Source organism: Apodemus sylvaticus, chromosome 2 (assembly GCF_947179515.1).
Source record: "Apodemus sylvaticus chromosome 2, mApoSyl1.1, whole genome shotgun sequence".
Taxonomy (NCBI): domain Eukaryota; kingdom Metazoa; phylum Chordata; class Mammalia; order Rodentia; family Muridae; genus Apodemus; species Apodemus sylvaticus.
In genome coordinates this window covers 5,820,778-5,840,041 of record NC_067473.1, presented here as the reverse complement: position 1 = coordinate 5,840,041, position 19,264 = coordinate 5,820,778, and the positions used below count along the sequence as shown (strand labels likewise).

Here is a 19,264-nt window from a genome sequence, read left to right as displayed (position 1 = left end):
CTTTCAATCTCAATTCTTGTATTATACAGTAAGTGATAAGTATCCATGTTGCAAATTCTACCATAGAGTAAATTGATGTAATTGAGCCAGATAAAATATTGCACAAATACTTCAAGTTTACCAACATTTACATAATATTTTTCATATCTTTAAATTTGTGAAAAAGGCAATCAGTTTGCCACAAACAAACATTAATTTTCAAATAAAAGACAGAAAGAAAGAAAAGGAGAGACAGAAAGAAAGAAACAAAGAAACAAACAAAGAAACAAAGAAAGAAAAGAAATGAAAAGGAGTGTGTCACTACATTTAAAAAAAATGTTAGCTGGGCAGTGGTGGCTCACACCTGTAATCCCAGCACACTGGGAGGCAGAGACAGGTGAATTTCTGAGTTCGAGGCCAGCCTCGTCTACAGAGTGAGTTTCCAGGACAGCCGGGGCTATGCAGAGAAATCCTGTCTCAAAAAAACCAAATTAAAAAAAAAAAAACAACAAAATTTATGTAGCTCTCCCTAAAGGAAAGATACTGTGGCAGACCCTGGATTTTTAAATAATCTCTGGACTATAAAAAGAATTATTTCTCCTGGGTACTAGGACACATTGTGATAACTCTATCACTGTGTTGATTGAGCAAACCTGGGCTTCGAAACACAAAGAAGCATTTCCTGTTCACCTTTTCATGTCGATTCATACAAGTCTTTCTACAGCAGTTGTAATTGATTTAAGGATTCTTATGGTTGATTCATAGGAAGAATCTTATATCTGTAATTTCGGGAGGATGTATACAATGTTGTATTATTCCTATTTAAAGGTTCATTCAAACAGAAGCTATAGATCCTAACAGTCTAGCCAGGACTACTTTTATCCTGGTGTTTTTCTTCTAGCCACAGGATTATATCTTTTATGAACATAGGAATTAAAATATTTAAAAATGTTAAAACGGTAGTGGGGTTTTTTTTGAGTTTTTAATTGGTTTTGTCTGTTGTTTCGATTTTGTGGTTGTTTTAACAACATTTGTTCCTTTTATTCACAAGACATAAGACTTAGCCCTCTTTTGATTCTATTTACGTTATGATTTTACACAAAGAACCTTTATCAATTATAAAACATGTCAAAAGGAAAGCTCCTTAAAATTTACAAACAGGTACTTTATTGAAGAGTTCTCTATACAATCCATCAATGTAAAAAAGACATGGGATTGCATGTAAGGCATGCATGTGCAGTTGTCATTAGAATCCTTTATATTTTGTTGGAGATTCTCCTCTCTTGCGGTGCTGACATCTCTTTGAGCCTCTGGAATGTCCATGGTATCTGGAGGTTTGTCCCAGCATCTCTCGGCAGCGTTCTGACACCTGTCCTCATCTCCTTTGTGACCACAATGCTTTCGACTGCTCTCCCCTGAGGTGGTGCAGTGATCCTTCTTCTGACTTTAACTCTGTCCCGAGTTCAGGTTCTTTGCTTCTCATGTTCCGAGAAAGAATCTCTTCCCTCTTGTGGCTTCTTCTTTGGCTCCCCATGCCCGTCTCTGCAGGAGCCTTGTTCTCAGCCATTGCCAACTCTGCTGTATCTATTCTCGTGGCTTCTGTCCTCCATGCGCATTGCTGGGGTATCTTGCCGGGGGATTCTGTGTCTCGTGAGATCTGAGCTCTGTGTCTTTCAGACCTTGCTGTCTCAGTCCTCCTTTCCTGGTGCCTTTGGTCCTCCCTGCCTCCTTCTAACCTCCTGCTCCGTGCCTGGTGGCCCCTGGCTAACTTATCTACTTCTTTGCCTCTGGCCTTCCCTGTCTCTTCTTTCTTGTACCTTTAGCTGGAGCAGAGCTCTGACTGCTGGGGTCATGGGGAATCACTTTCTTCAATGGAGAACTCTGAGCTGCAGCTCTCGCTACTGTCAGAATCTGAGTCAGAGGAATCTGATGGTGAGGAGGAAGACTCTGAAGATGAGGATCTCAGGACTGATTTGTTTGTTTGTTTGTTTGTTTGTTTCATTTTTGTTTTTTGTTTTTGTTTTTGTTTTGATTTGTTTTTTGCTCAGTTTCTGGTTCCTGGGTTACAATAAATGACCTTGGGCTTGTTTTTCAGATGTTTTCGAAGCTCATCAGTCAAACCTCCCAGGCCTATGGATGTGAAGAAGTTAATGGCAAACCGGCTATTGCGTGGGTCGTCTCGGGGTAACAGTCCTTCAAGGAATGGCTCAAGAGTTTCATCCTTTAACCTTGCATTCAGCTTAGGAAGGCCCATGTATTCACACAGTTCCTGGAAGAAGATCTTGACAAAAATCCTACTAGACGATGTCGTGGTCTCCTCACTCAGCTTTATACATTCCAGAACACTCCAGGGAAGTGAATCTGTGTATAATAGGTGAGCAAACATCTTAGCAACATTCCTCAATCTGTTCATCTCTAAGCGATGGATGGTGTGGTACTGTTCCTTGAAAAGACTTTCAAATGATTCCATGTATTTCCTTTTCAGTGTACAAAACCGTCCAGCCAACAAGCCAAAAAATTTTTCATACGTCCTTTGTTGGGCACAGCAATCAAGTACCATGTTGCAGAGTTCTTTTGTTTGGCTCTCAGCACACTCCATCTTCAGCAACTTGTGTGCACATTCTTCAAAATCTAAACTTGACTGGATGGCAAGATAGATTGTCCGGCGAAGTGAGACTAGGTTGATTTCAGTTTTGTCATGAATAGTTACTTTTCGCCCTCCTTCCTCTTCTTCTCCTTCTTCTTCTTCTTCCCCTCCCTCCTCCTCCTCCCCTTCCTCCTCCTCCTCCTCCTCCTCCTCCTCAGCTTCACTCGTTCCAGCTTCTTGGTCTGTGTTTGAATCACTGTCGTCTTCATCAAGGATTTCTTTTTTAATAGCCTTGTACTTCTCTTCATTCTCCATAAAATGAGGATCCATCTTGAAAACATTAAGAACATCTTCTGGACTGTAGTCATCCTCCAGGGGGAGCATATGTGTCAACTGATCGTCCTCTTCCACTAAATCGAGTCCTTCCAGAATAACAGGGTGGCCCTCGAATCCATCCTTCCGTACAGCAAACATCACTTCAATCATGTACTGAACCCTTTTGTCCATCTCAGACTCGTGTAGAATGGTTCGCAGGCATTCAAAGATTGCATTGATCCCCCTTGGTGACACTTGGGTTAATTTGAGACCACACTCCTTGAGGCAGCCGATAGCCACTTCAACACTGTCATCCGTTGGTCTCTCTAGGAGCAAAGTGAGCATCTCCAGGCCCAGAACCTCATGAGCCACATTTTGGTTAATAAGATGTGCCACAAACTTTGAAGCAGTCAGGCAGAGTTGCTTATCATTCCTTCGATAGCCTTTCCGGAAGTTAAGAATTAGTCTCTTGAGCGTCAGTTCTCCAATCTGTGGGAATTTTGAGTTGATTATTGCCACCAGCGCTGCATAGACGTGAGTGAAGATTGGAGAAGCCCTCTGTGCTTGCAGAACAGATCTGCACAGCAATCCTCTCCCTCTGACTATGTTCTCTTGAAGGAGCGCTTGGACAATGATACTTACATTGGAGATGTTGACCTTGTTGAGGAGACCGTTGATTGATTTCTTCAGAGCCTCCCAACTCATCCTCTGATAGGCTAAGCTGCTTTTATCTGTAATCTCTTCCTGCATCCTCCTGAGCTTTGCGGGAGGAATATATGCTCCCCCGGGGTGGGTGAGCAGCGGGTCCAGCTCATCCCTCTTCGTTTTCTTCGCTGGAGGTTCTTCCTGAGTAGAATACTGGGTCACTCCTCGGCCTGGGCTTCTTCTTTCAGGAGATGGGGATTTCCGGGACCGTTTCCGATGACCTGCATCTCTCTCTCTTTCTCTGCGTTTTTCTAGGTCCGGACTTGGTGATTCCGTGCTGTCATCATAAGGGCATCCGGTTCTAGAACGCTCATAGTCGGCCTGGCTGGAATCAGAGTAGTCTCTAGCCCGGGGAGCACATTCTCGGTCTGCATATCTGTCTTCTGGGGCGGAGCTCCGGTTGTAGGAATTGTGCCCCTCCCTTCCGGCGCCACCAGAGGACTGTTTCCTGTGTGCCGTGCTAGTTTGCATCTTCTGCTGTCAGCTGATCCAATAAACCAGATGGCTCAGGTTCATTCAAGTGACAAGTACTCAGTGGTCTGAGTTACAGAACCAATCCCAGTAACCGACTTGTGTATTAGTTAGGTCTCTAGAGAGGCAGAACTTGTGGATCCTCCCTAAAGAGTAAGGGAATTTGTTATGATGACTTACAGTCTGTAGTCCAAGTCCACAACAACGGTCAGCTGTGAATGGGAAGTCGCAGTATCTAGTAGTTGCTCCGTCTCAGCTGGTCTTCTGTCAGAGTAGATTGCAACATGTGTGCTGGCAGGCGAAGAAGAGTGACTCTTCCTTCTTCCTGGGAGGGTCCTTATGTAGTCCTGCAGCAGAAGGGCGTGGCCAGATTAAAGGTGTGTACCACCAGGCCTGGATCTGGGGCTTGTTTTGTCCCAGGCTGACCTCGAACTCAGAGGTGTCCTTGCCCTCTTCTCGTGGGATTCAAGTCATGCACTCCCTTGCCTGGGCCTACGTTTTCCATAGTCACTCTCTCAATTTTATCTACACATAGAGAAGTATGTGTTTCTCAGCATTACTAAGTAGCTAACACTCGGTTCGTTTTATTTTTGTAGCTTTTACCTCTTTCTTCCTACTTCATTTTCCTATCATTCATATACATTTTTTTTTACTCAGGAGAGTGGCCTAAAAATTTAAAACCGATCTAATCATATATTTAACCTGGATGAATCCTGGGATTTAGTTTTCAACTCCTATGAGACTTTGACCTAAGATAATGATTGAAAATTGAAGCCATTACTCGATGTACTCTTAAGTTATTGGTATTGCCCTGACACTGGAGAGGGGAGAAAACCCTCTGAAAAGTCGATTCATCCTCAAAACAATTAAGTACACAGAAACTGTGCTTTACAAAAATCACTTTCAATCTCAATTCTTGTATTATACAGTAAGTGATATGTATCCATGTTGCAAATTCTACCATAGAGTAAATTGATGTAATTGAGCCAGATAAAATATTGCACAAATACTTCAAGTTTACCAACATTTACATAATATTTTTCATATCTTTAAATTTGTGAAAAAGGCAATCAGTTTGCCACAAACAAACATTAATTTTCAAATAAAAGACAGAAAGAAAGAAAAGGAGAGACAGAAAGAAAGAAACAAAGAAACAAACAAAGAAACAAAGAAAGAAAAGAAATGAAAAGAAAAGGAGTGTGTCACTACATTTAAAAAAAATGTTAGCTGGGCAGTGGTGGCTCACACCTGTAATCCCAGCACACTGGGAGGCAGAGACAGGTGAATTTCTGAGTTCGAGGCCAGCCTCGTCTACAGAGTGAGTTTCCAGGACAGCCAGGGCTATGCAGAGAAATCCTGTCTCAAAAAAACCAAATTAAAAAAAAAAAAACAACAAAATTTATGTAGCTCTCCCTAAAGGAAAGATACTGTGGCAGACCCTGGATTTTTAAATAATCTCTGGACTATAAAAAGAATTATTTCTCCTGGGTACTAGGACACATTGTGATAACTCTATCACTGTGTTGATTGAGCAAACCTGGGCTTCGAAACACAAAGAAGCATTTCCTGTTCACCTTTTCATGTCGATTCATACAAGTCTTTCTACAGCAGTTGTAATTGATTTAAGGATTCTTATGGTTGATTCATAGGAAGAATCTTATATCTGTAATTTCGGGAGGATGTATACAATGTTGTATTATTCCTATTTAAAGGTTCATTCAAACAGAAGCTATAGATCCTAACAGTCTAGCCAGGACTACTTTTATCCTGGTGTTTTTCTTCTAGCCACAGGATTATATCTTTTATGAACATAGGAATTAAAATATTTTAAAATGTTAAAACGGTAGTGGGGTTTTTTTTTGAGTTTTTAATTGGTTTTGTCTGTTTTTTCGATTTTGTGGTTGCTTTAACAACATTTGTTCCTTTTATTCACAAGACATAAGACTTAGCCCTCTTTTGATTCTATTTACGTTATGATTTTACACAAAGAACCTTTATCAATTATAAAACATGTCAAAAGGAAAGCTCCTTAAAATTTACAAACAGGTACTTTATTGAAGAGTTCTCTATACAATCCATCAATGTAAAAAAGACATGGGATTGCATGTAAGGCATGCATGTGCAGTTGTCATTAGAATCCTTTTTATTTTGTTGGAGATTCTCCTCTCTTGCGGTGCTGACATCTCTTTGAGCCTCTGGAATGTCCATGGTATCTGGAGGTTTGTCCCAGCATCTCTCGGCAGCGTTCTGACACCTGTCCTCATCTCCTTTGTGACCACAATGCTTTCGACTGCTCTCCCCTGAGGTGGTGCAGTGATCCTTCTTCTGACTTTAACTCTGTCCCGAGTTCAGGTTCTTTGCTTCTCATGTTCCGAGAAAGAATCTCTTCCCTCTTGTGGCTTCTTCTTTGGCTCCCCATGCCCATCTCTGCAGGAGCCTTGTTCTCAGCCATTGCCAACTCTGCTGTATCTATTCTCGTGGCTTCTGTCCTCCATGCGCATTGCTGGGGTATCTTGCCGGGGGATTCTGTGTCTCGTGAGATCTGAGCTCTGTGTCTTTCAGACCTTGCTGTCTCAGTCCTCCTTTCCTGGTGCCTTTGGTCCTCCCTGCCTCCTTCTAACCTCCTGCTCCGTGCCTGGTGGCCCCTGGCTAACTTATCTACTTCTTTGCCTCTGGCCTTCCCTGTCTCTTCTTTCTTGTACCTTTAGCTGGAGCAGAGCTCTGACTGCTGGGGTCATGGGGAATCACTTTCTTCAATGGAGGACTCTGAGCTGCAGCTCTCGCTACTGCCAGAATCTGAGTCAGAGGAATCTGATGGTGAGGAGGAAGACTCTGAAGATGAGGATCTCAGGACTGATTTGTTTGTTTGTTTGTTTGTTTGTTTGTTTCATTTTTGTTTTTTGTTTTTGTTTTTGTTTTGATTTGTTTTTTGCTCAGTTTCTGGTTCCTGGGTTACAATAAATGACCTTGGGCTTGTTTTTCAGATGTTTTCGAAGCTCATCAGTCAAACCTCCCAGGCCTATGGATGTGAAGAAGTTAATGGCAAACCGGCTATTGCGTGGGTCGTCTCGGGGTAACAGTCCTTCAAGGAATGGCTCAAGAGTTTCATCCTTTAACCTTGCATTCAGCTTAGGAAGGCCCATGTATTCACACAGTTCCTGGAAGAAGATCTTGACAAAAATCCTACTAGACGATGTCGTGGTCTCCTCACTCAGCTTTATACATTCCAGAACACTCCAGGGAAGTGAATCTGTGTATAATAGGTGAGCAAACATCTTAGCAACATTCCTCAATCTGTTCATCTCTAAGCGATGGATGGTGTGGTACTGTTCCTTGAAAAGACTTTCAAATGATTCCATGTATTTCCTTTTCAGTGTACAAAACCGTCCAGCCAACAAGCCAAAAAATTTTTCATACGTCCTTTGTTGGGCACAGCAATCAAGTACCATGTTGCAGAGTTCTTTTGTTTGGCTCTCAGCACACTCCATCTTCAGCAACTTGTGTGCACATTCTTCAAAATCTAAACTTGACTGGATGGCAAGATAGATTGTCCGGCGAAGTGAGACTAGGTTGATTTCAGTTTTGTCATGAATAGTTACTTTTCGCCCTCCTTCCTCTTCTTCTCCTTCTTCTTCTTCTTCCCCTCCCTCCTCCTCCTCCCCTTCCTCCTCCTCCTCCTCCTCCTCCTCCTCCTCCTCCTCAGCTTCACTCGTTCCAGCTTCTTGGTCTGTGTTTGAATCACTGTCGTCTTCATCAAGGATTTCTTTTTTAATAGCCTTGTACTTCTCTTCATTCTCCATAAAATGAGGATCCATCTTGAAAACATTAAGAACATCTTCTGGACTGTAGTCATCCTCCAGGGGGAGCATATGTGTCAACTGATCGTCCTCTTCCACTAAATCGAGTCCTTCCAGAATAACAGGGTGGCCCTCGAATCCATCCTTCCGTACAGCAAACATCACTTCAATCATGTACTGAACCCTTTTGTCCATCTCAGACTCGTGTAGAATGGTTCGCAGGCATTCAAAGATTGCATTGATCCCCCTTGGTGACACTTGGGTTAATTTGAGACCACACTCCTTGAGGCAGCCGATAGCCACTTCAACACTGTCATCCGTTGGTCTCTCTAGGAGCAAAGTGAGCATCTCCAGGCCCAGAACCTCATGAGCCACATTTTGGTTAATAAGATGTGCCACAAACTTTGAAGCAGTCAGGCAGAGTTGCTTATCATTCCTTCGATAGCCTTTCCGGAAGTTAAGAATTAGTCTCTTGAGCGTCAGTTCTCCAATCTGTGGGAATTTTGAGTTGATTATTGCCACCAGCGCTGCATAGACGTGAGTGAAGATTGGAGAAGCCCTCTGTGCTTGCAGAACAGATCTGCACAGCAATCCTCTCCCTCTGACTATGTTCTCTTGAAGGAGCGCTTGGACAATGATACTTACATTGGAGATGTTGACCTTGTTGAGGAGACCGTTGATTGATTTCTTCAGAGCCTCCCAACTCATCCTCTGATATGCTAAGCTGCTTTTATCTGTAATCTCTTCCTGCATCCTCCTGAGCTTTGCGGGAGGAATATATGCTCCCCCGGGGTGGGTGAGCAGCGGGTCCAGCTCATCCCTCTTCGTTTTCTTCGCTGGAGGTTCTTCCTGAGTAGAATACTGGGTCACTCCTCGGCCTGGGCTTCTTCTTTCAGGAGATGGGGATTTCCGGGACCGTTTCCGATGACCTGCATCTCTCTCTCTTTCTCTGCGTTTTTCTAGGTCCGGACTTGGTGATTCCGTGCTGTCATCATAAGGGCATCCGGTTCTAGAACGCTCATAGTCGGCCTGGCTGGAATCAGAGTAGTCTCTAGCCCGGGGAGCACATTCTCGGTCTGCATATCTGTCTTCTGGGGCGGAGCTCCGGTTGTAGGAATTGTGCCCCTCCCTTCCGGCGCCACCAGAGGACTGTTTCCTGTGCTAGTTTGCATCTTCTGCTGTCAGCTGATCCAATAAACCAGATGGCTCAGGTTCATTCAAGTGACAAGTACTCAGTGGTCTGAGTTACAGAACCAATCCCAGTAACCGACTTGTGTATTAGTTAGGTCTCTAGAGAGGCAGAACTTGTGGATCCTCCCTAAAGAGTAAGGGAATTTGTTCTGATGACTTACAGTCTGTAGTCCAAGTCCACAACAACGGTCAGCTGTGAATGGGAAGTCGCAGTATCTAGTAGTTGCTCCGTCTCAGCTGGTCTTCTGTCAGAGTAGATTGCAACATGTGTGCTGGCAGGCGAAGAAGAGTGACTCTTCCTTCTTCCTGGGAGGGTCCTTATGTAGTCCTGCAGCAGAAGGGCGTGGCCAGATTAAAGGTGTGTACCACCAGGCCTGGATCTGGGGCTTGTTTTGTCCCAGGCTGACCTCGAACTCAGAGGTGTCCTTGCCCTCTTCTCGTGGGATTCAAGTCATGCACTCCCTTGCCTGGGCCTACGTTTTCCATAGTCACTCTCTCAATTTTATCTACACATAGAGAAGTATGTGTTTCTCAGCATTACTAAGTAGCTAACACTCGGTTCGTTTTATTTTTGTAGCTTTTACCTCTTTCTTCCTACTTCATTTTCCTATCATTCATATACATTTTTTTTTAATCAGGAGAGTGGCCTAAAAATTTAAAACCGATCTAATCATATATTTAACCTGGATGAATCCTGGGATTTAGTTTTCAACTCCTATGAGACTTTGACCTAAGATAATGATTGAAAATTGAAGCCATTACTCGATGTACTCTTAAGTTATTGGTATTGCCCTGACACTGGAGAGGGGAGAAAACCCTCTGAAAAGTCGATTCATCCTCAAAACAATTAAGTACACAGAAACTGTGCTTTACAAAAATCACTTTCAATCTCAATTCTTGTATTATACAGTAAGTGATAAGTATCCATGTTGCAAATTCTACCATAGAGTAAATTGATGTAATTGAGCCAGATAAAATATTGCACAAATACTTCAAGTTTACCAACATTTACATAATATTTTTCATATCTTTAAATTTGTGAAAAAGGCAATCAGTTTGCCACAAACAAACATTAATTTTCAAATAAAAGACAGAAAGAAAGAAAAGGAGAGACAGAAAGAAAGAAACAAAGAAACAAACAAAGAAACAAAGAAAGAAAAGAAATGAAAAGGAGTGTGTCACTACATTTAAAAAAAATGTTAGCTGGGCAGTGGTGGCTCACACCTGTAATCCCAGCACACTGGGAGGCAGAGACAGGTGAATTTCTGAGTTCGAGGCCAGCCTCGTCTACAGAGTGAGTTTCCAGGACAGCCGGGGCTATGCAGAGAAATCCTGTCTCAAAAAAACCAAATTAAAAAAAAAAAACAACAAAATTTATGTAGCTCTCCCTAAAGGAAAGATACTGTGGCAGACCCTGGATTTTTAAATAATCTCTGGACTATAAAAAGAATTATTTCTCCTGGGTACTAGGACACATTGTGATAACTCTATCACTGTGTTGACTGAGCAAACCTGGGCTTCGAAACACAAAGAAGCATTTCCTGTTCACCTTTTCATGTCGATTCATACAAGTCTTTCTACAGCAGTTGTAATTGATTTAAGGATTCTTATGGTTGATTCATAGGAAGAATCTTATATCTGTAATTTCGGGAGGATGTATACAATGTTGTATTATTCCTATTTAAAGGTTCATTCAAACAGAAGCTATAGATCCTAACAGTCTAGCCAGGACTACTTTTATCCTGGTGTTTTTCTTCTAGCCACAGGATTATATCTTTTATGAACATAGGAATTAAAATATTTAAAAATGTTAAAAGGGTAGTGGGGTTTTTTTTGAGTTTTTAATTGGTTTTGTCTGTTGTTTCGATTTTGTGGTTGTTTTAACAACATTTGTTCCTTTTATTCACAAGACATAAGACTTAGCCCTCTTTTGATTCTATTTACGTTATGATTTTACACAAAGAACCTTTATCAATTATAAAACATGTCAAAAGGAAAGCTCCTTAAAATTTACAAACAGGTACTTTATTGAAGAGTTCTCTATACAATCCATCAATGTAAAAAAGACATGGGATTGCATGTAAGGCATGCATGTGCAGTTGTCATTAGAATCCTTTATATTTTGTTGGAGATTCTCCTCTCTTGCGGTGCTGACATCTCTTTGAGCCTCTGGAATGTCCATGGTATCTGGAGGTTTGTCCCAGCATCTCTCGGCAGCGTTCTGACACCTGTCCTCATCTCCTTTGTGACCACAATGCTTTCGACTGCTCTCCCCTGAGGTGGTGCAGTGATCCTTCTTCTGACTTTAACTCTGTCCCGAGTTCAGGTTCTTTGCTTCTCATGTTCCGAGAAAGAATCTCTTCCCTCTTGTGGCTTCTTCTTTGGCTCCCCATGCCCGTCTCTGCAGGAGCCTTGTTCTCAGCCATTGCCAACTCTGCTGTATCTATTCTCGTGGCTTCTGTCCTCCATGCGCATTGCTGGGGTATCTTGCCGGGGGATTCTGTGTCTCGTGAGATCTGAGCTCTGTGTCTTTCAGACCTTGCTGTCTCAGTCCTCCTTTCCTGGTGCCTTTGGTCCTCCCTGCCTCCTTCTAACCTCCTGCTCCGTGCCTGGTGGCCCCTGGCTAACTTATCTACTTCTTTGCCTCTGGCCTTCCCTGTCTCTTCTTTCTTGTACCTTTAGCTGGAGCAGAGCTCTGACTGCTGGGGTCATGGGGAATCACTTTCTTCAATGGAGAACTCTGAGCTGCAGCTCTCGCTACTGTCAGAATCTGAGTCAGAGGAATCTGATGGTGAGGAGGAAGACTCTGAAGATGAGGATCTCAGGACTGATTTGTTTGTTTGTTTGTTTGTTTGTTTGTTTCATTTTTGTTTTTTGTTTTTGTTTTTGTTTTGATTTGTTTTTTGCTCAGTTTCTGGTTCCTGGGTTACAATAAATGACCTTGGGCTTGTTTTTCAGATGTTTTCGAAGCTCATCAGTCAAACCTCCCAGGCCTATGGATGTGAAGAAGTTAATGGCAAACCGGCTATTGCGTGGGTCGTCTCGGGGTAACAGTCCTTCAAGGAATGGCTCAAGAGTTTCATCCTTTAACCTTGCATTCAGCTTAGGAAGGCCCATGTATTCACACAGTTCCTGGAAGAAGATCTTGACAAAAATCCTACTAGACGATGTCGTGGTCTCCTCACTCAGCTTTATACATTCCAGAACACTCCAGGGAAGTGAATCTGTGTATAATAGGTGAGCAAACATCTTAGCAACATTCCTCAATCTGTTCATCTCTAAGCGATGGATGGTGTGGTACTGTTCCTTGAAAAGACTTTCAAATGATTCCATGTATTTCCTTTTCAGTGTACAAAACCGTCCAGCCAACAAGCCAAAAAATTTTTCATACGTCCTTTGTTGGGCACAGCAATCAAGTACCATGTTGCAGAGTTCTTTTGTTTGGCTCTCAGCACACTCCATCTTCAGCAACTTGTGTGCACATTCTTCAAAATCTAAACTTGACTGGATGGCAAGATAGATTGTCCGGCGAAGTGAGACTAGGTTGATTTCAGTTTTGTCATGAATAGTTACTTTTCGCCCTCCTTCCTCTTCTTCTCCTTCTTCTTCTTCTTCCCCTCCCTCCTCCTCCTCCCCTTCCTCCTCCTCCTCCTCCTCCTCCTCCTCAGCTTCACTCGTTCCAGCTTCTTGGTCTGTGTTTGAATCACTGTCGTCTTCATCAAGGATTTCTTTTTTAATAGCCTTGTACTTCTCTTCATTCTCCATAAAATGAGGATCCATCTTGAAAACATTAAGAACATCTTCTGGACTGTAGTCATCCTCCAGGGGGAGCATATGTGTCAACTGATCGTCCTCTTCCACTAAATCGAGTCCTTCCAGAATAACAGGGTGGCCCTCGAATCCATCCTTCCGTACAGCAAACATCACTTCAATCATGTACTGAACCCTTTTGTCCATCTCAGACTCGTGTAGAATGGTTCGCAGGCATTCAAAGATTGCATTGATCCCCCTTGGTGACACTTGGGTTAATTTGAGACCACACTCCTTGAGGCAGCCGATAGCCACTTCAACACTGTCATCCGTTGGTCTCTCTAGGAGCAAAGTGAGCATCTCCAGGCCCAGAACCTCATGAGCCACATTTTGGTTAATAAGATGTGCCACAAACTTTGAAGCAGTCAGGCAGAGTTGCTTATCATTCCTTCGATAGCCTTTCCGGAAGTTAAGAATTAGTCTCTTGAGCGTCAGTTCTCCAATCTGTGGGAATTTGGAGTTGATTATTGCCACCAGCGCTGCATAGACGTGAGTGAAGATTGGAGAAGCCCTCTGTGCTTGCAGAACAGATCTGCACAGCAATCCTCTCCCTCTGACTATGTTCTCTTGAAGGAGCGCTTGGACAATGATACTTACATTGGAGATGTTGACCTTGTTGAGGAGACCGTTGATTGATTTCTTCAGAGCCTCCCAACTCATCCTCTGATAGGCTAAGCTGCTTTTATCTGTAATCTCTTCCTGCATCCTCCTGAGCTTTGCGGGAGGAATATATGCTCCCCCGGGGTGGGTGAGCAGCGGGTCCAGCTCATCCCTCTTCGTTTTCTTCGCTGGAGGTTCTTCCTGAGTAGAATACTGGGTCACTCCTCGGCCTGGGCTTCTTCTTTCAGGAGATGGGGATTTCCGGGACCGTTTCCGATGACCTGCATCTCTCTCTCTTTCTCTGCGTTTTTCTAGGTCCGGACTTGGTGATTCCGTGCTGTCATCATAAGGGCATCCGGTTCTAGAACGCTCATAGTCGGCCTGGCTGGAATCAGAGTAGTCTCTAGCCCGGGGAGCACATTCTCGGTCTGCATATCTGTCTTCTGGGGCGGAGCTCCGGTTGTAGGAATTGTGCCCCTCCCTTCCGGCGCCACCAGAGGACTGTTTCCTGTGTGCCGTGCTAGTTTGCATCTTCTGCTGTCAGCTGATCCAATAAACCAGATGGCTCAGGTTCATTCAAGTGACAAGTACTCAGTGGTCTGAGTTACAGAACCAATCCCAGTAACCGACTTGTGTATTAGTTAGGTCTCTAGAGAGGCAGAACTTGTGGATCCTCCCTAAAGAGTAAGGGAATTTGTTATGATGACTTACAGTCTGTAGTCCAAGTCCACAACAACGGTCAGCTGTGAATGGGAAGTCGCAGTATCTAGTAGTTGCTCCGTCTCAGCTGGTCTTCTGTCAGAGTAGATTGCAACATGTGTGCTGGCAGGCGAAGAAGAGTGACTCTTCCTTCTTCCTGGGAGGGTCCTTATGTAGTCCTGCAGCAGAAGGGCGTGGCCAGATTAAAGGTGTGTACCACCAGGCCTGGATCTGGGGCTTGTTTTGTCCCAGGCTGACCTCGAACTCAGAGGTGTCCTTGCCCTCTTCTCGTGGGATTCAAGTCATGCACTCCCTTGCCTGGGCCTACGTTTTCCATAGTCACTCTCTCAATTTTATCTACACATAGAGAAGTATGTGTTTCTCAGCATTACTAAGTAGCTAACACTCGGTTCGTTTTATTTTTGTAGCTTTTACCTCTTTCTTCCTACTTCATTTTCCTATCATTCATATACATTTTTTTTTACTCAGGAGAGTGGCCTAAAAATTTAAAACCGATCTAATCATATATTTAACCTGGATGAATCCTGGGATTTAGTTTTCAACTCCTATGAGACTTTGACCTAAGATAATGATTGAAAATTGAAGCCATTACTCGATGTACTCTTAAGTTATTGGTATTGCCCTGACACTGGAGAGGGGAGAAAACCCTCTGAAAAGTCGATTCATCCTCAAAACAATTAAGTACACAGAAACTGTGCTTTACAAAAATCACTTTCAATCTCAATTCTTGTATTATACAGTAAGTGATAAGTATCCATGTTGCAAATTCTACCATAGAGTAAATTGATGTAATTGAGCCAGATAAAATATTGCACAAATACTTCAAGTTTACCAACATTTACATAATATTTTTCATATCTTTAAATTTGTGAAAAAGGCAATCAGTTTGCCACAAACAAACATTAATTTTCAAATAAAAGACAGAAAGAAAGAAAAGGAGAGACAGAAAGAAAGAAACAAAGAAACAAACAAAGAAACAAAGAAAGAAAAGAAATGAAAAGAAAAGGAGTGTGTCACTACATTTAAAAAAAATGTTAGCTGGGCAGTGGTGGCTCACACCTGTAATCCCAGCACACTGGGAGGCAGAGACAGGTGAATTTCTGAGTTCGAGGCCAGCCTCGTCTACAGAGTGAGTTTCCAGGACAGCCGGGGCTATGCAGAGAAATCCTGTCTCAAAAAAACCAAATTAAAAAAAAAAAAACAACAAAATTTATGTAGCTCTCCCTAAAGGAAAGATACTGTGGCAGACCCTGGATTTTTAAATAATCTCTGGACTATAAAAAGAATTATTTCTCCTGGGTACTAGGACACATTGTGATAACTCTATCACTGTGTTGATTGAGCAAACCTGGGCTTCGAAACACAAAGAAGCATTTCCTGTTCACCTTTTCATGTCGATTCATACAAGTCTTTCTACAGCAGTTGTAATTGATTTAAGGATTCTTATGGTTGATTCATAGGAAGAATCTTATATCTGTAATTTCGGGAGGATGTATACAATGTTGTATTATTCCTATTTAAAGGTTCATTCAAACAGAAGCTATAGATCCTAACAGTCTAGCCAGGACTACTTTTATCCTGGTGTTTTTCTTCTAGCCACAGGATTATATCTTTTATGAACATAGGAATTAAAATATTTAAAAATGTTAAAACGGTAGTGGGGTTTTTTTTGAGTTTTTAATTGGTTTTGTCTGTTGTTTCGATTTTGTGGTTGTTTTAACAACATTTGTTCCTTTTATTCACAAGACATAAGACTTAGCCCTCTTTTGATTCTATTTACGTTATGATTTTACACAAAGAACCTTTATCAATTATAAAACATGTCAAAAGGAAAGCTCCTTAAAATTTACAAACAGGTACTTTATTGAAGAGTTCTCTATACAATCCATCAATGTAAAAAAGACATGGGATTGCATGTAAGGCATGCATGTGCAGTTGTCATTAGAATCATTTATATTTTGTAGGAGATTCTCCTCTCTTGCGGTGCTGACATCTCTTTGAGCCTCTGGAATGTCCATGGTATCTGGAGGTTTGTCCCAGCATCTCTCGGCAGCGTTCTGACACCTGTCCTCATCTCCTTTGTGACCACAATGCTTTCGACTGCTCTCCCCTGAGGTGGTGCAGTGATCCTTCTTCTGACTTTAACTCTGTCCCGAGTTCAGGTTCTTTGCTTCTCATGTTCCGAGAAAGAATCTCTTCCCTCTTGTGGCTTCTTCTTTGGCTCCCCATGCCCGTCTCTGCAGGAGCCTTGTTCTCAGCCATTGCCAACTCTGCTGTATCTATTCTCGTGGCTTCTGTCCTCCATGCGCATTGCTGGGGTATCTTGCCGGGGGATTCTGTGTCTCGTGAGATCTGAGCTCTGTGTCTTTCAGACCTTGCTGTCTCAGTCCTCCTTTCCTGGTGCCTTTGGTCCTCCCTGCCTCCTTCTAACCTCCTGCTCCGTGCCTGGTGGCCCCTGGCTAACTTATCTACTTCTTTGCCTCTGGCCTTCCCTGTCTCTTCTTTCTTGTACCTTTAGCTGGAGCAGAGCTCTGACTGCTGGGGTCATGGGGAATCACTTTCTTCAATGGAGAACTCTGAGCTGCAGCTCTCGCTACTGTCAGAATCTGAGTCAGAGGAATCTGATGGTGAGGAGGAAGACTCTGAAGATGAGGATCTCAGGACTGATTTGTTTGTTTGTTTGTTTGTTTGTTTCATTTTTGTTTTTTGTTTTTGTTTTTGTTTTGATTTGTTTTTTGCTCAGTTTCTGGTTCCTGGGTTACAATAAATGACCTTGGGCTTGTTTTTCAGATGTTTTCGAAGCTCATCAGTCAAACCTCCCAGGCCTATGGATGTGAAGAAGTTAATGGCAAACCGGCTATTGCGTGGGTCGTCTCGGGGTAACAGTCCTTCAAGGAATGGCTCAAGAGTTTCATCCTTTAACCTTGCATTCAGCTTAGGAAGGCCCATGTATTCACACAGTTCCTGGAAGAAGATCTTGACAAAAATCCTACTAGACGATGTCGTGGTCTCCTCACTCAGCTTTATACATTCCAGAACACTCCAGGGAAGTGAATCTGTGTATAATAGGTGAGCAAACATCTTAGCAACATTCCTCAATCTGTTCATCTCTAAGCGATGGATGGTGTGGTACTGTTCCTTGAAAAGACTTTCAAATGATTCCATGTATTTCCTTTTCAGTGTACAAAACCGTCCAGCCAACAAGCCAAAAAATTTTTCATACGTCCTTTGTTGGGCACAGCAATCAAGTACCATGTTGCAGAGTTCTTTTGTTTGGCTCTCAGCACACTCCATCTTCAGCAACTTGTGTGCACATTCTTCAAAATCTAAACTTGACTGGATGGCAAGATAGATTGTCCGGCGAAGTGAGACTAGGTTGATTTCAGTTTTGTCATGAATAGTTACTTTTCGCCCTCCTTCCTCTTCTTCTCCTTCTTCTTCTTCTTCCCCTCCCTCCTCCTCCTCCCCTTCCTCCTCCTCCTCCTCCTCCTCCTCCTCAGCTTCACTCGTTCCAGCTTCTTGGTCTGTGTTTGAATCACTGTCGTCTTCATCAAGGATTTCTTTTTTAATAGCCTTGTACTTCTCTTCATTCTCCATAAAATGAGGATCCATCTTGAAAACATTAAGAACATCTTCTGGACTGTAGTCATCCTCCAGGGGGAGCATATGTGTCAACTGATCGTCCTCTTCCACTAAATCGAGTCCTTCCAGAATAACAGGGTGGCCCTCGAATCCATCCTTCCGTACAGCAAACATCACTTCAATCATGTACTGAACCCTTTTGTCCATCTCAGACTCGTGTAGAATGGTTCGCAGGCATTCAAAGATTGCATTGATCCCCCTTGGTGACACTTGGGTTAATTTGAGACCACACTCCTTGAGGCAGCCGATAGCCACTTCAACACTGTCATCCGTTGGTCTCTCTAGGAGCAAAGTGAGCATCTCCAGGCCCAGAACCTCATGAGCCACATTTTGGTTAATAAGATGTGCCACAAACTTTGAAGCAGTCAGGCAGAGTTGCTTATCATTCCTTCGATAGCCTTTCCGGAAGTTAAGAATTAGTCTCTTGAGCGTCAGTTCTCCAATCTGTGGGAATTTTGAGTTGATTATTGCCACCAGCGCTGCATAGACGTGAGTGAAGATTGGAGAAGCCCTCTGTGCTTGCAGAACAGATCTGCACAGCAATCCTCTCCCTCTGACTATGTTCTCTTGAAGGAGCGCTTGGACAATGATACTTACATTGGAGATGTTGACCTTGTTGAGGAGACCGTTGATTGATTTCTTCAGAGCCTCCCAACTCATCCTCTGATAGGCTAAGCTGCTTTTATCTGTAATCTCTTCCTGCATCCTCCTGAGCTTTGCGGGAGGAATATATGCTCCCCCGGGGTGGGTGAGCAGCGGGTCCAGCTCATCCCTCTTCGTTTTCTTCGCTGGAGGTTCTTCCTGAGTAGAATACTGGGTCACTCCTCGGCCTGGGCTTCTTCTTTCAGGAGATGGGGATTTCCGGGACCGTTTCCGATGACCTGCATCTCTCTCTCTTTCTCTGCGTTTTTCTAGGTCCGGACTTGGTGATTCCGTGCTGTCATCATAAGGGCATCCGGTTCTAGAACGCTCATAGTCGGCCTGGCTGGAATCAGAGTAGTCTCTAGCCCGGGGAGCACATTCTCGGTCTGCATATCTGTCTTCTGGGGCGGAGCTCCGGTTGTAGGAATTGTGCCCCTCCCTTCCGGCGCCACCAGAGGACTGTTTCCTGTGTGCCGTGCTAGTTTGCATCTTCTGCTGTCAGCTGATCCAATAAACCAGATGGCTCAGGTTCATTCAAGTGACAAGTACTCAGTGGTCTGAGTTACAGAACCAATCCCAGTAACCGACTTGTGTATTAGTTAGGTCTCTAGAGAGGCAGAACTTGTGGATCCTCCCTAAAGAGTAAGGGAATTTGTTCTGATGACTTACAGTCTGTAGTCCAAGTCCACAACAACGGTCAGCTGTGAATGGGAAGTCGCAGTATCTAGTAGTTGCTCCGTCTCAGCTGGTCTTCTGTCAGAGTAGATTGCAACATGTGTGCTGGCAGGCGAAGAAGAGTGACTCT

The 19,264-nt window shown here is 43.2% G+C and overlaps 4 pseudogenes; all 4 read right to left on the bottom strand.

Moving 5' to 3' along the window:
• Window positions 1-1,225: 1,225 nt before the first annotated feature.
• LOC127677233 (pre-mRNA-splicing factor CWC22 homolog) lies at window positions 1,226-4,057 on the bottom strand (annotated as a pseudogene).
• Window positions 4,058-6,200: 2,143 nt separating this feature from the next.
• Window positions 6,201-10,602, bottom strand: LOC127677232 (pre-mRNA-splicing factor CWC22 homolog; annotated as a pseudogene).
• Window positions 10,603-11,150: 548 nt separating this feature from the next.
• On the bottom strand, window positions 11,151-13,986 carry LOC127677231 (pre-mRNA-splicing factor CWC22 homolog; annotated as a pseudogene).
• Window positions 13,987-16,122: 2,136 nt separating this feature from the next.
• On the bottom strand, window positions 16,123-18,948 carry LOC127678232 (pre-mRNA-splicing factor CWC22 homolog; annotated as a pseudogene).
• Between the last annotated feature and the right edge of the window lie 316 nt (window positions 18,949-19,264).